Source organism: Narcine bancroftii, chromosome 3 (assembly GCF_036971445.1).
Source record: "Narcine bancroftii isolate sNarBan1 chromosome 3, sNarBan1.hap1, whole genome shotgun sequence".
NCBI lineage: Eukaryota > Metazoa > Chordata > Chondrichthyes > Torpediniformes > Narcinidae > Narcine > Narcine bancroftii.
Genome location: NC_091471.1, coordinates 308411797 through 308422825, shown reverse-complemented (window position 1 = coordinate 308422825; position 11029 = coordinate 308411797). Strand labels below are relative to the sequence as shown.

Sequence of the window (11029 nt, the reverse complement as noted above, 5' to 3'; positions counted from 1 at the left end):
GCCTGATCTCCAAGGCTGACTGTGTGTGTGTTTGCCTATTCTTCCCGTGGGTTTCCTCTGGCTGCTCTGGTTTCCTCTCACATCCCAGTGACTTGCCAATTAATTTGCCTCCATAGATTGCCACTACTAAGACGATAAGTCATAGGAGCAGAATTGGCCCATCGAACCTACCCTGCCAATCCATCATGGTTGATTTACTGTTGTCTTCAACCTTGCCTCCTCCCTGTAACCCTTGATTTAAGAAACCTATCTACCTCCACCTTAAGTTTCCCCAATGACATCTCCCACAGCTTTTCAACAAATTCCACAAATTCATCACACTCTGGGCACAGAAATGTCTCCTCATCTCCATTCAAAACGGAAGTTTTTTCCATCCTGAATATGTGCTCTCTGGTCCCAGACTCCCCCACCATTGGAAACATCCACTCTATCCAGACCTTTCAGAATTCAATAGGTTTCAATGAGATCCCCCCTCATTCTTCTAAACTCTAGTGAGTACAATTCCAGTGCCTTCAAACATTCCTCACATGAAAACTCTTTCACTCCGGGGAACTTCCTTGCAAACCTTCATGTGTGGATGAATGACGGAACCTAGTTGTGGGGAGGGGGGGAACTGATGCGAAAAGGGGGAGAATAAAATGGGATTAGTGTAGGATGAGTGTAATTGGATAGTCAACAAGGACTCATAGGTCTGTTTCCATTCAGTGCAACCATAGATTTGACCACACTGATCTGTGCTACAGCATCAGCAATTGAAGTAACTACCAGACCTGATCTCCTTGATGAATGGTAAAGGGTACATGAAACACATACGCAAGTGATGATCCAGGGCACAAGCTGCTAGTTAACCCAAGCCTTCCAGTCTATCAGTCTAGGCCACACACGTTTCTCCATATTTAACTGATGATATTACAAAGAGTAAGTAAGTCCATGCTCAGGTATGCAGGGATGTTGAGGAAAGAAAATAAGCTCCATTTAAGTCATTTTACATGATGCAATTCGTCGCTAGTGCAGTTATTGCCTACTATCGCTCTTTATCAATCAGATGGCAAGAGACCCAGAATACCTTTGTGGTGGAGAGCTGTGGGAAATGACAAAAAGTAGACTCGCATTTTCAACATGTCTGAAGCCAGTGAAGTAGTCTTGCAGTCTTGCAGTTGCTATGGCTCAGCATTGAGCAGGAATTTCTGCAGAGCCACCTACCTTTTGCTGGGCTTTCGGCTCGGGGACATGGGTGTCCCCATTCCAGACCGTGATTCAGATGGTCAGTACACATTCCATCACACGTCTGTAGTAAATTGAGAATGACTTGAGTGGGATGGCTTAGTGGAGTTGGCTTCAATCACGGTGTGTGCAAGTTATACTGGAGTTGAGTAATGGGCAGGATGCCATAGGTGACTTCCCTTGAGATTGATCCAAAAACTCCAATGGCAATCCTGCCACTACTCCACCGTCATTCTTTACCACTCAAAATTGTTAATGCTTATCATGTGTATCCCAAACGACCAAAACACTGAAACAAATCTAAACGACTTGTTTTGGGTTAAGGCTTTAATCAGTCACATAGAAAGGAAGGGTGGATAGCATCTTTCTCCCAAGGTGCAAATGTCAAGTATGAGAGGGTGAAGATTGAAGGTGAGACAGGGGGGATGTGAAGGGGATGTGTGCAGCAAGGTTATGCACACTGAGCAGTAGGTGATTGGAACACACCGCCAGAGAGTGGAAGCATTTAGTGGGACCATTAAATTGGAGCCATGAACAGGCAGGGAGCAGAGGTACATTGACAAGGTGCAGGCAGATGGGATTAATTTAAATTGGCATCATAGTTTAGCAGAAATATTATGAGCCAAAGTTTTTATTCGTGTGTTGTACGGTAGCATGTCACATTAATCAGTGAATTATCTCTCCAGGGCAAATGCTCCAGAAATTACCAGCTCCTTTACTAGAATTCTGTTTGGACTGATTTTAATATTTTTAAATTCCTCAGGATTCACCAACCTTGACAAAGTGAAATCTCTCATTACCGTCAACCAAGGAGCTAAACATCCAACTGACCCGCACTGTGTTCAGTCAGGAAAAAGGATAATAGCCACAAACTGCCACAAAGAAATATTACAGTGATACAGGCAAAGAAGTGGAAATGTGGGCAGAGTTTGCAGCAATGTGTGGGGCGTTCAGGATTTTAAACTTCTCGGATCCACTTTGGTTGCTTGAAACATGTGGAAGGCAATTCCATTTGAGATATAAGATGGACAGCCAGCACCTTTCTCCCGGGGCGAAAGTAGCAAACACCAGAGGACATCTGTATAAGGTGAGGGGAGGAATGTTCAGGGGATATGTCAGGGGAGTGTTTTTTACACAGAGTAGTGGGTGCCTGGAATGCATTGGCAGGGGTGGTGTAGAGGCTGGTGCATTTAAAAGACTCTTAGACAGGCAGATGCAAGAAAAATAGAGATTTATGGGTGTGAGGGATGGAAGGTTTCGAGCAGTGGTTCTCAACCTTTTTCTTTTCACTCACATACTACTTTAAGTATTACTTATGCCATAGGTGCTCTATGATGAGTAAGAGATTGCTTTATGGGTGGAAAGAAAAAGTTAAAAAACCACTGTTCTAATTGTACCTTATTGACTCGTTATGTGCACGGTTTCATAACTCCAAAGGAAATGGGCCAATGACAATTTTTCTCAAGCAAAATATTTCAGTAACAATTGGGTCTAGAGCAATGATTCTCAACCTTCCCATTCCACTCACAGACCACCTTCAGCAATCCCTTACTCATCACAGAGCACCGATGGCAGAGATATTACAGTGGTCTGTGAGTGGAAAGAAAAAGGTTGAGAACCACTGGTTTAGATTGTTGAGTAGGTTTATATAAAATGCCACAACAACCTGGGTTGAAAATGTTTTACGTTCTATATCATTTCTAGTGGTTAATGCAACCTGCAACAGCATCACTGATCCAGATTTGCATTCAGCACTGTCTCTAAGGAGTTTGTAAGTTCTCCCCATGTCTGCGTGGGTTTCCTCAAGATGCTCTGGTTTCCTCACATCCTTCAAAGCGTACCAGGGGTTGTAGCTCAATTGGGCCTGTTACTGTGCTGTATGTCTAAATTAAAAAAATTAAATACTTTAAAATATAAATTTTAAATTTAGGAATAGTGCCTCCAAGAGTGCAGTTGCCCTCGGTAACTACATTAGAGTCTGTCTGGATTATCTACTAGTTCACGTGTGGGGAAGGTGGGGCATAATCCACAGACATCAGAATAGGAACAGTACTGGCTGAGTCCAGCTGTCAGGTTTCAACTATGCTCCCAGACACACTTTCACTGGGATGCTCATGGATTATTGTTGGGTGGGGTTCAGGTCAAGGAACTGTTCAGTAGCAGTGGTTGTAAAATTGGAAGGAACTGAGACATATTTCTCTGTTTCCCTAAACATAATTGACATGGAAGGAAAGATTGGGTGGGAAAGTAACATGTTTAATTCCAAACATGGACCAATGAAGCTGTTGATTAACCGAAAACCGATGAACCGAAGTTCCGAATATCGGATAAGACGTGACGTCACAGTTGGAAAAGAAGTTTGAAAAAAATTTACCCACCAAGCTCAAGTGGGGCTACAGGGAATCAGTTTAACAAAGGAGGCATTTGTCCACAGATTACACATTGAAGGAAAGGATAGCACTAATTATTATAAATTGTCATTTTTTGCCATGAGTTACTGCAACTTGGTGATAAATTGCGTTGTGGCATTCTCAGAATTTGAATTGAATACCAAGCTCCTCCCTGCTCTCTGGCCTGAGTCGTGCTCTCTCCCTGGTTGGCCACCCGAGCCACGGTCTCTCCCTGCTTGCCTGAGATGCTCCCTCTGTTAAATACCCTTCAGCAGGGTCGCTGAAATTCTGCTGGAGGTCAATCCCTGTGCAATCTCCTACCATTTACAGATGAAGTGAGACTTCGGGCTCCCGGGCAGGAGAAGGGACCTCGGGCTCTGGGCAAGATTGGTGATGGCGGCAGGGAGGTGTCGGGGATTGGCAACTGTGTGGGGAGGTGTCAGGAATCGGTGACAGTCAATACATGTATTCTCCTGATGCTACCGGGCTGCTTTACAGAAAACCTGCTTAACTGAGATAGGTCCAGATCCAAGCATTTTGGATAGTTGGAAACATATTTGGTCAAGGTTCTACCCTCAAGTCATGGGCCTTTGCTGGGAGGTTTATGCGTGGTCAAGTCTCATTTCAATGAAGATCATGTGCTCCACTCCCGCTGCCAACCTGGGTGACATGCTTCCTACGAACCTAACCATTTATGGTGGGATTAAGCATAAACACCTGGTGTTGCTGTTAAATTTACTGGCGATACAATATCCTCATCCTCCATCAGCAAGTGTGTAGCCAACAGATCAGTAATTACATAGGTACAAAGTGATCGTCGTTCTCTTACCATTCCATCTCTCTGTAATTACCCTGCTCTGTCTGCAAAGAGAGGATTCAGAAGTTAAATGAAGGGTGACCTGCACAAATTATGAAATTGATTGGCTGGTTTGACTGATGATGCAGCTTTTGAAGGAGATAAACTAGTGACTGGGCAATGTTAATAAGCTCCTGTTTGTAGCTCTGTGAGAGAGAGACTTGTATCCTAATCTATTGCCAGCTCTTCAAACTCATTATGAGCTTAGTAGCTATTACCAAGCCCCAATCGTTAAACTTGTTCTTAAGTAAATTGTTTTCACGTTTTATGAAGGCAATCGTTTGAAAGCCAATTGGAATGAAGAAAGCAGCAAACCAAAGTTTTGTTTACCATGAAAAATGTCAGAAGCTAGTGGTGATTAAGAATGAGGAGAAAGAAGGGATATTGGGTGTTCACCTTTCACCTTGACGGTAATTGCATTTGGTCGAAGGGTGCAGGGAAGAGAATTCAGGTGCTTCTGAAAGAACAGAGGAAGAGGAATTGGTTACTTGGGCCTGAAGCTGGCAACAGGACAGTTGTGGAGTTTGTGACGTCCTTTTCAGATTGATGGCCTGAAATCAATTTTATTGTCGAGTTCTCAGAGAACAAATTGCATGGATTTTGGATGGAACTTCTTGTCATGTCGAGCCTGGTTAGGCTGGGAGTTAGAGTATGATTGTTGCCGCTGGGGACAAGGAAGTAGGATGGTGAGAAGAGCCTGACAGTGAAAACCAGGTTTCCAAGTGGAGCCCATGCTGCTCAAATGCACTAGTTAAGCTACAAACTCCATACACATTTGGAGGGTGAGAGGAAACCAGAGCACTCGGAAGAAACCCACACAGACACGGAGAGAAGGTACAGGCGACTTATAGATGGCACTGGCTTCCAACCCAGGTCACTAGCACTGTAAAAGCACACTACACCACTCCTTGTTGACCTTTTTTTAATGTTGCAAATGAGGAGGCGTATTTCCTGCAGAGAGGAATTAAAAATAGGGCAAGAATTTATTTTTAGGTTTTGCAGTTTTGATTGTTTAATTTGAGTCTTGTTCGGGAATGTTTTCCAAGTGAACATTTACATTCCATTTAACCAGAAAACAACAGGCTTTCTGGAGAATGGATGCAGATAGATATTAATAAGTAGTGGCCCCAAGGTTCCTGAACATTACATGCGAGAAAATGATGCTTCAAGTAAAAATGGAGAGATCAAACTTTACTTAGGATAACCCATTTCAAAATGAGATTTCAGTATGTACAAAATTATTTGACCTTTTCCACATTTTCCCAAGCTTCAATCGTAGCTGGATCCTACAGAGCGTACTTTCAAAGGGCCTGTGGGCTGCAAACATCTCTTGTAAAATACTGACGACATTTGAAGTAAGCTTGTTATTTTTAAACTTACCAGCCTCTGTCAGTGAAATGCTGGTGCGGGTTTAATTCAGCAACTGACTGACACAAAATAGAAGCAACACCGCAGAAGTCAAGCTGGCATCCTTTAAGTAATTTATTTATTTCTGTTCTAGCTCCCCGTGTACGTGCCACACATGGTGAATTTATAACAATTAATATTCACAAAAATCTGGTTTTGCATTTCAGGTGAATGGAACTGAATCTGCCAGAGAGGAATGCGATTGAAGGCCAATGACTTGTTTAAGAATGGGCTCATAAAGATGAAAGTAGTAAAACATGAAAACCTACAGGCACTGTGATGAAGTAAGAACACAATGCTGATGAAACTCAGCAGGTCAAACAGAATATAGTGAATATATATATATATATATATATATATATGTGTGTGTGTGTGTGTGTGTATATATATATATATATATATAGTTATATATATATATATATATATATATAACTATATATATATCTTCTTTGGCTTGGCTTCGCGGATGAAGATTTATGGAGGGGTAAAGTCCACGTCAGCTGCAGGCTCGTTTGTGGCTGACAAGTCCGAAGCGGGACAGGCAGACACGGTTGCAGCGGTTGCAAGGGAAAATTGGTTGGTTGGGTTTTTCCTCCTTTGTCTTTTGTCAGTGAGGTGGGCTCTGCGGTCTTCTTCAAAGGAGGTTGCTGCCCGCCGAACTGTGAGGCGCCAAGATGCATGGTTTGAGGCGATATCAGCCCACTGGCGGTGGTCAATGTGGCAGGCACCAAGAGATTACTTTAGGCAGTCCTTGTACCTCTTCTTTGGTGCACCTCTGTCTCGGTGGCCAGTGGAGAGCTCGCCATATAACACCATGGGCAGTGAGAATACTGAACAACCCAAAGGGACGACTCACACTAATCATCCAAGTCTCTGTAATATAAAGCAATATTTATTTATTGGTATATAACACTACTTGTCCTGTGTATGCATTGTTCTTCTGTATGTGTGTTACGTCTGCGTGTTTTGCACTGAGGACCGGAGAACTCTGTTTTGTTTGTTTGTACATACAATCAGGTGACAATAAATTTGATTTGATTTGACTTGAAGCTATGTATCTCTACCGTTGCTACATAAAGGACACTGTTTGACCTGTGAGTTTCTCCAATGCCAGCATTGGAGAAAATTCATCTCACAAAGATGAATTTCTTTTCCAGCTTGTCCAATACAACCTTCAATTTCACATACTCACCTTTGACTTCCCTTTGCTTTCATATAATTTTTTTTTTAGTTTGTCAGCAAGGCAATCTAAAAGGCCATCAACTTGAAGCATTAACATTTTAACATTTCATTTTCAGGATCTGGACATCACCATTAAGGCCATTAATTGCCCATCCCTAATTACCTCAAAGAAAGTCATGGTGAGCCACCTTATTCCAACTGATTCTGCTGGTGAAGGTGTTCCCATATTAAGGCTAGCAAGTGGTTCCAGGATTCAGATCCACTGAGAATGAAGTACATTAGATATATTTCTGACAGGATGGAGTCTGATTTGAAAGGGAACACACAAATAGAGATGTCCACATGAACCCATTGCCCTTGCCCTTCTTTGTGGGTCTGGTGAGCCACAGCAGTTCACTTCATAGAAGGGTCACTCTGTAGCCAATGTGTACTGGTGTTGGAGAGGATTAATGCATTGAGTGTTTGATGTGGGTGCCAGTAATGTTGCCCACTTTGTCTCAGTGTTCAGGTTCTTGAGAGTTGTTAGAGCTCCAGAGAATGCTGTTATCTCCTGACCTTTGCCAGGTTTATGGTGAATGGCCTCAAGATGTTGTGGAAGGTTCCCAATGTCTGACTTCTCTTTCAAGCTACAATACTTATTTGGTAGATCTAGTTGAGTTTCTGATCAATGGTCATTCTCAAGATATTAATGGTAGGAATCTCACTGATGGTGATACTGTTGAATATCAGGAATGCATAGGTTATTATTCTGAAGATGGTTATTTTTTGAGCCATAAAAGCTGTCACTTTTGTGGTTCAATCATCACTTGTCACTTTCTGGGTGATGAGGGAATGTGGTCCAGGACCTGCTGCATTCAGACATGGGCTACTTCTTTTACAGGAAGGTTACAAATGGAAATGAACTTGGTCAATAGTAACCATCAACATTTTATATTATGTGGTCTTGTGGCTTGTGCTGGAAATCAGCTGTTGTTTCCCTCAGCTTCACCGTCTCTCCTCAGCAGGGTCCAAGGATGGGCGCTCAGTATTTATGCCCTGGGTGGTCTGCTTCATTCTCTTTCAAAGCTGGGCTGAGGAAAGCGCGGCACTAACAATTTGCCCACTCCTGCCTCACGACCTACTCTCAGCCCCTCACTACTGGCTCAGATATCTCCCAGACATATCCGCAAGTGGTCCACTAAGCCGGCTACTTTCCCCTGCTCTCAGATGGTTGCTGACCCCAGACCTGGGCAAACACACGATGATCCCTCCATACCCTCCATGGTTGCACCACAACTCTCTCTCCCTCTTGTCACTCTCTCCTTTAGTCTGAGTCAGTGTATGGGGTTGGGCGCAGAGTAGGGTGGCCATTCCAAAAGGAGGACATGGTCATTGGTTACTATATATGTATATATATATATATATATATATATATATATAAAACACATATATATGTATTTTATATATGAAGCCAAGCCAAAGAAAGAATATATATATAAAATATAATATATATATATATTATTTATATACACACACACACACACACACACACACACACACACACACACACACACACACACACACACACACACACACACACACACACACACACACAGAGTGGTGTTTAAAAAAAAATTAATAAGGTTTAAACCGTATTGCAAAAACAACAAATGCAAACACACTATATATATATTAACCTATGACCATGTTCTCCTCTTGGAATGGTCCTCCTAGCTTAGACTGATGGTCTGGGTCAGAAAACTATGGTAGAACATTACAAAAATCTAACTTGCATAGAATCCCGATTTAGGTAGCCCCTTACATTTTGTTAAAATTCCTATGACATCAGAAGAATGATCCTGCTGCTTTTTGTCCAGATGCCAACAGGTGGCAGACAAATTCCACAATGGCTGGTTGGAAAACAATGAGGAGGCACTGACCCTGCACGGACAGTACTCCAGTAACAATTGATTAAAGATAGCATTCCACATATGCTGAACTGATTCATTTTAGGTCATACTTCCTCAATCTCTGAATGACTCCTGAGCATAATTCCCAAGTTCAGTCAAACTTTGGGGTACAATTTCTACAGGTACTGAGTGATTTTAGGGGACTGTTCTGAAGGTACATTCTTGGTGTTTAACACTCAGAAGACCAAGGAGATTATTGTGGACTTCAGGTATGCTGGAAGCCACACTCATGCCCCTATTTACATCAGTGAAGTTGTGTGGAACATGTATCAAGATTCAAATTCCTCAGAGTCCACATTACCAAGGATCTCCCCTGATCCCTGAACTCCTCCATCCTGATCAAAAAGGTGCAACAGTGCCTTTATTTCCTGCAGAGCTTGAAGAAAGTACACCTTTGTCCCAGGATATTGATGAATTTTTACCACTGTACCATTGAGAGCGTACTTACCTATGGCATCGCTGTGTGGTATGGCAAATTGTCTCATATCGAACCGTAAAGCATTTCAATGGTTGATGAAAACTGCCCAGCATCTTATTGCCCACCATTGAGAACATCTATCAGGAACGCTGTCTGGACAGGGCGAAGAGCTTCATCAAGGATGCATCTCACCCTAACTTTAGACTTTTTCCTCTTCTTTCATCAGGTAGGCTCTACAAGAGCCTTCACACTCACACCAGCAGGCTGAAGAAAAGCTTATTCCTGAGACTGTGACCTGTTGAACCTTAAATCACAGTGCTGATTGGTCCTGCACTCCCATTGTACTGTCAGTACTTTTATAATTGTTTGCTTGCTGAATGCGCTTGTTTTTATTTGCATGTAGTTATTTGTATATAGCACTATTTTTAAACTTATGGTTGGATGCTAATTGAATTTAATTGGCTTTGTATTTAACTTGGCACAATGACAATAAAGTTGAACCTAAAACCCAAAACCTCCACTTCCTCAGCGTTTTGCAGAAGTTTGGTATGACAACAGAAATCCTGGCAAATTACTACAGATACATAGTGGAAAGTGTGCTGACCAGCTGCACCACGGTCTGGTGTGGGGACACCACTACCCCTGAGCGTAAAGCCCTCCAAAATGTAATGGACACAGCCCAGGACACTACAGGAAAAACCCTTCCCACCATTGAGAACATCTGGAGGGAATACTGCGTCAGAGAGCAGCAGCAATCAGCAATGATCCTCACCACCCAGCACATGTTGTTCTCACTGCTACCTACAGGAAAGAGGTAGAGGTGCCACAAGACTCGCACCGCCAGGTTCAGGACCAGCTGCTACCCCTCCACTGTCAGACTCCTCGACAACAAACTCAATCATTTAAGGCCTTTTAGTTTTGCACTTTAATTTAAAAGAAAGTATCTGTATTGCATAGTCAGTTTGTTTACATTTTGTTATCAGTTTACAGTTCTTTATTTGTTTGCATGGGTACACTGTGCACAGTTTTCTTTGCACTACCAATTAGTGGTAATTCTGCTGTCCCCTCAGGGAAAAGAATCTCAGGGTTGTATGTGATGACATGTATGTACCAGATCCGACATTAAATCTGAAATCTGAAAACCTATCACAAGCAAATCAGCTATATGTAAAATTGCTTCTGATACCTTGGAAAGGTTTGATTACTTGCTCTATAAAGTGAACCTACTTCTCTAGGTTAAAACCAGTTTTTATTTTCACCAATCAGTAAGTTCCTTGTCAGAATTCCCATATTGTTATATCACAATAATTGGACTTTATATTTTAAAATAAAACTACTGATGCTTGAAATCTGAAGCATGAGCAGAAAATTCCTTACCATTCAGCAATCTGGACAGTATCTGTGAGTTACAGGTAGCCCTGATGAAGGATCTCACATCCAAATGGTAACTTTATTTCTCTTTCCAAAGCTGCTGTTGGAGCTGGAGAGGGTGTCTGCCATTGCCTGTTTCCACACTGGAAGCGAAGGTGTTGCCTTGCACTGAGATTCTTCACTGGAGCTCTCACATTGGCTAAGGAACTGAATGATGAGGGAAGGGAGTTTG

The 11029-nt window shown here is 42.4% G+C and overlaps 1 long non-coding RNA gene across 1 annotated transcript; it reads left to right on the top strand.

Moving 5' to 3' along the window:
* Positions 1–5861: 5861 nt before the first annotated feature.
* Positions 5862–9862, top strand: LOC138756550 (uncharacterized). Its single transcript, XR_011353151.1, has 3 exons — positions 5862–5947; positions 6045–6161; positions 9653–9862. It is a non-coding gene; the product is annotated as an uncharacterized lncRNA (long non-coding RNA).
* The last annotated feature ends 1167 nt before the right edge of the window (positions 9863–11029 follow it).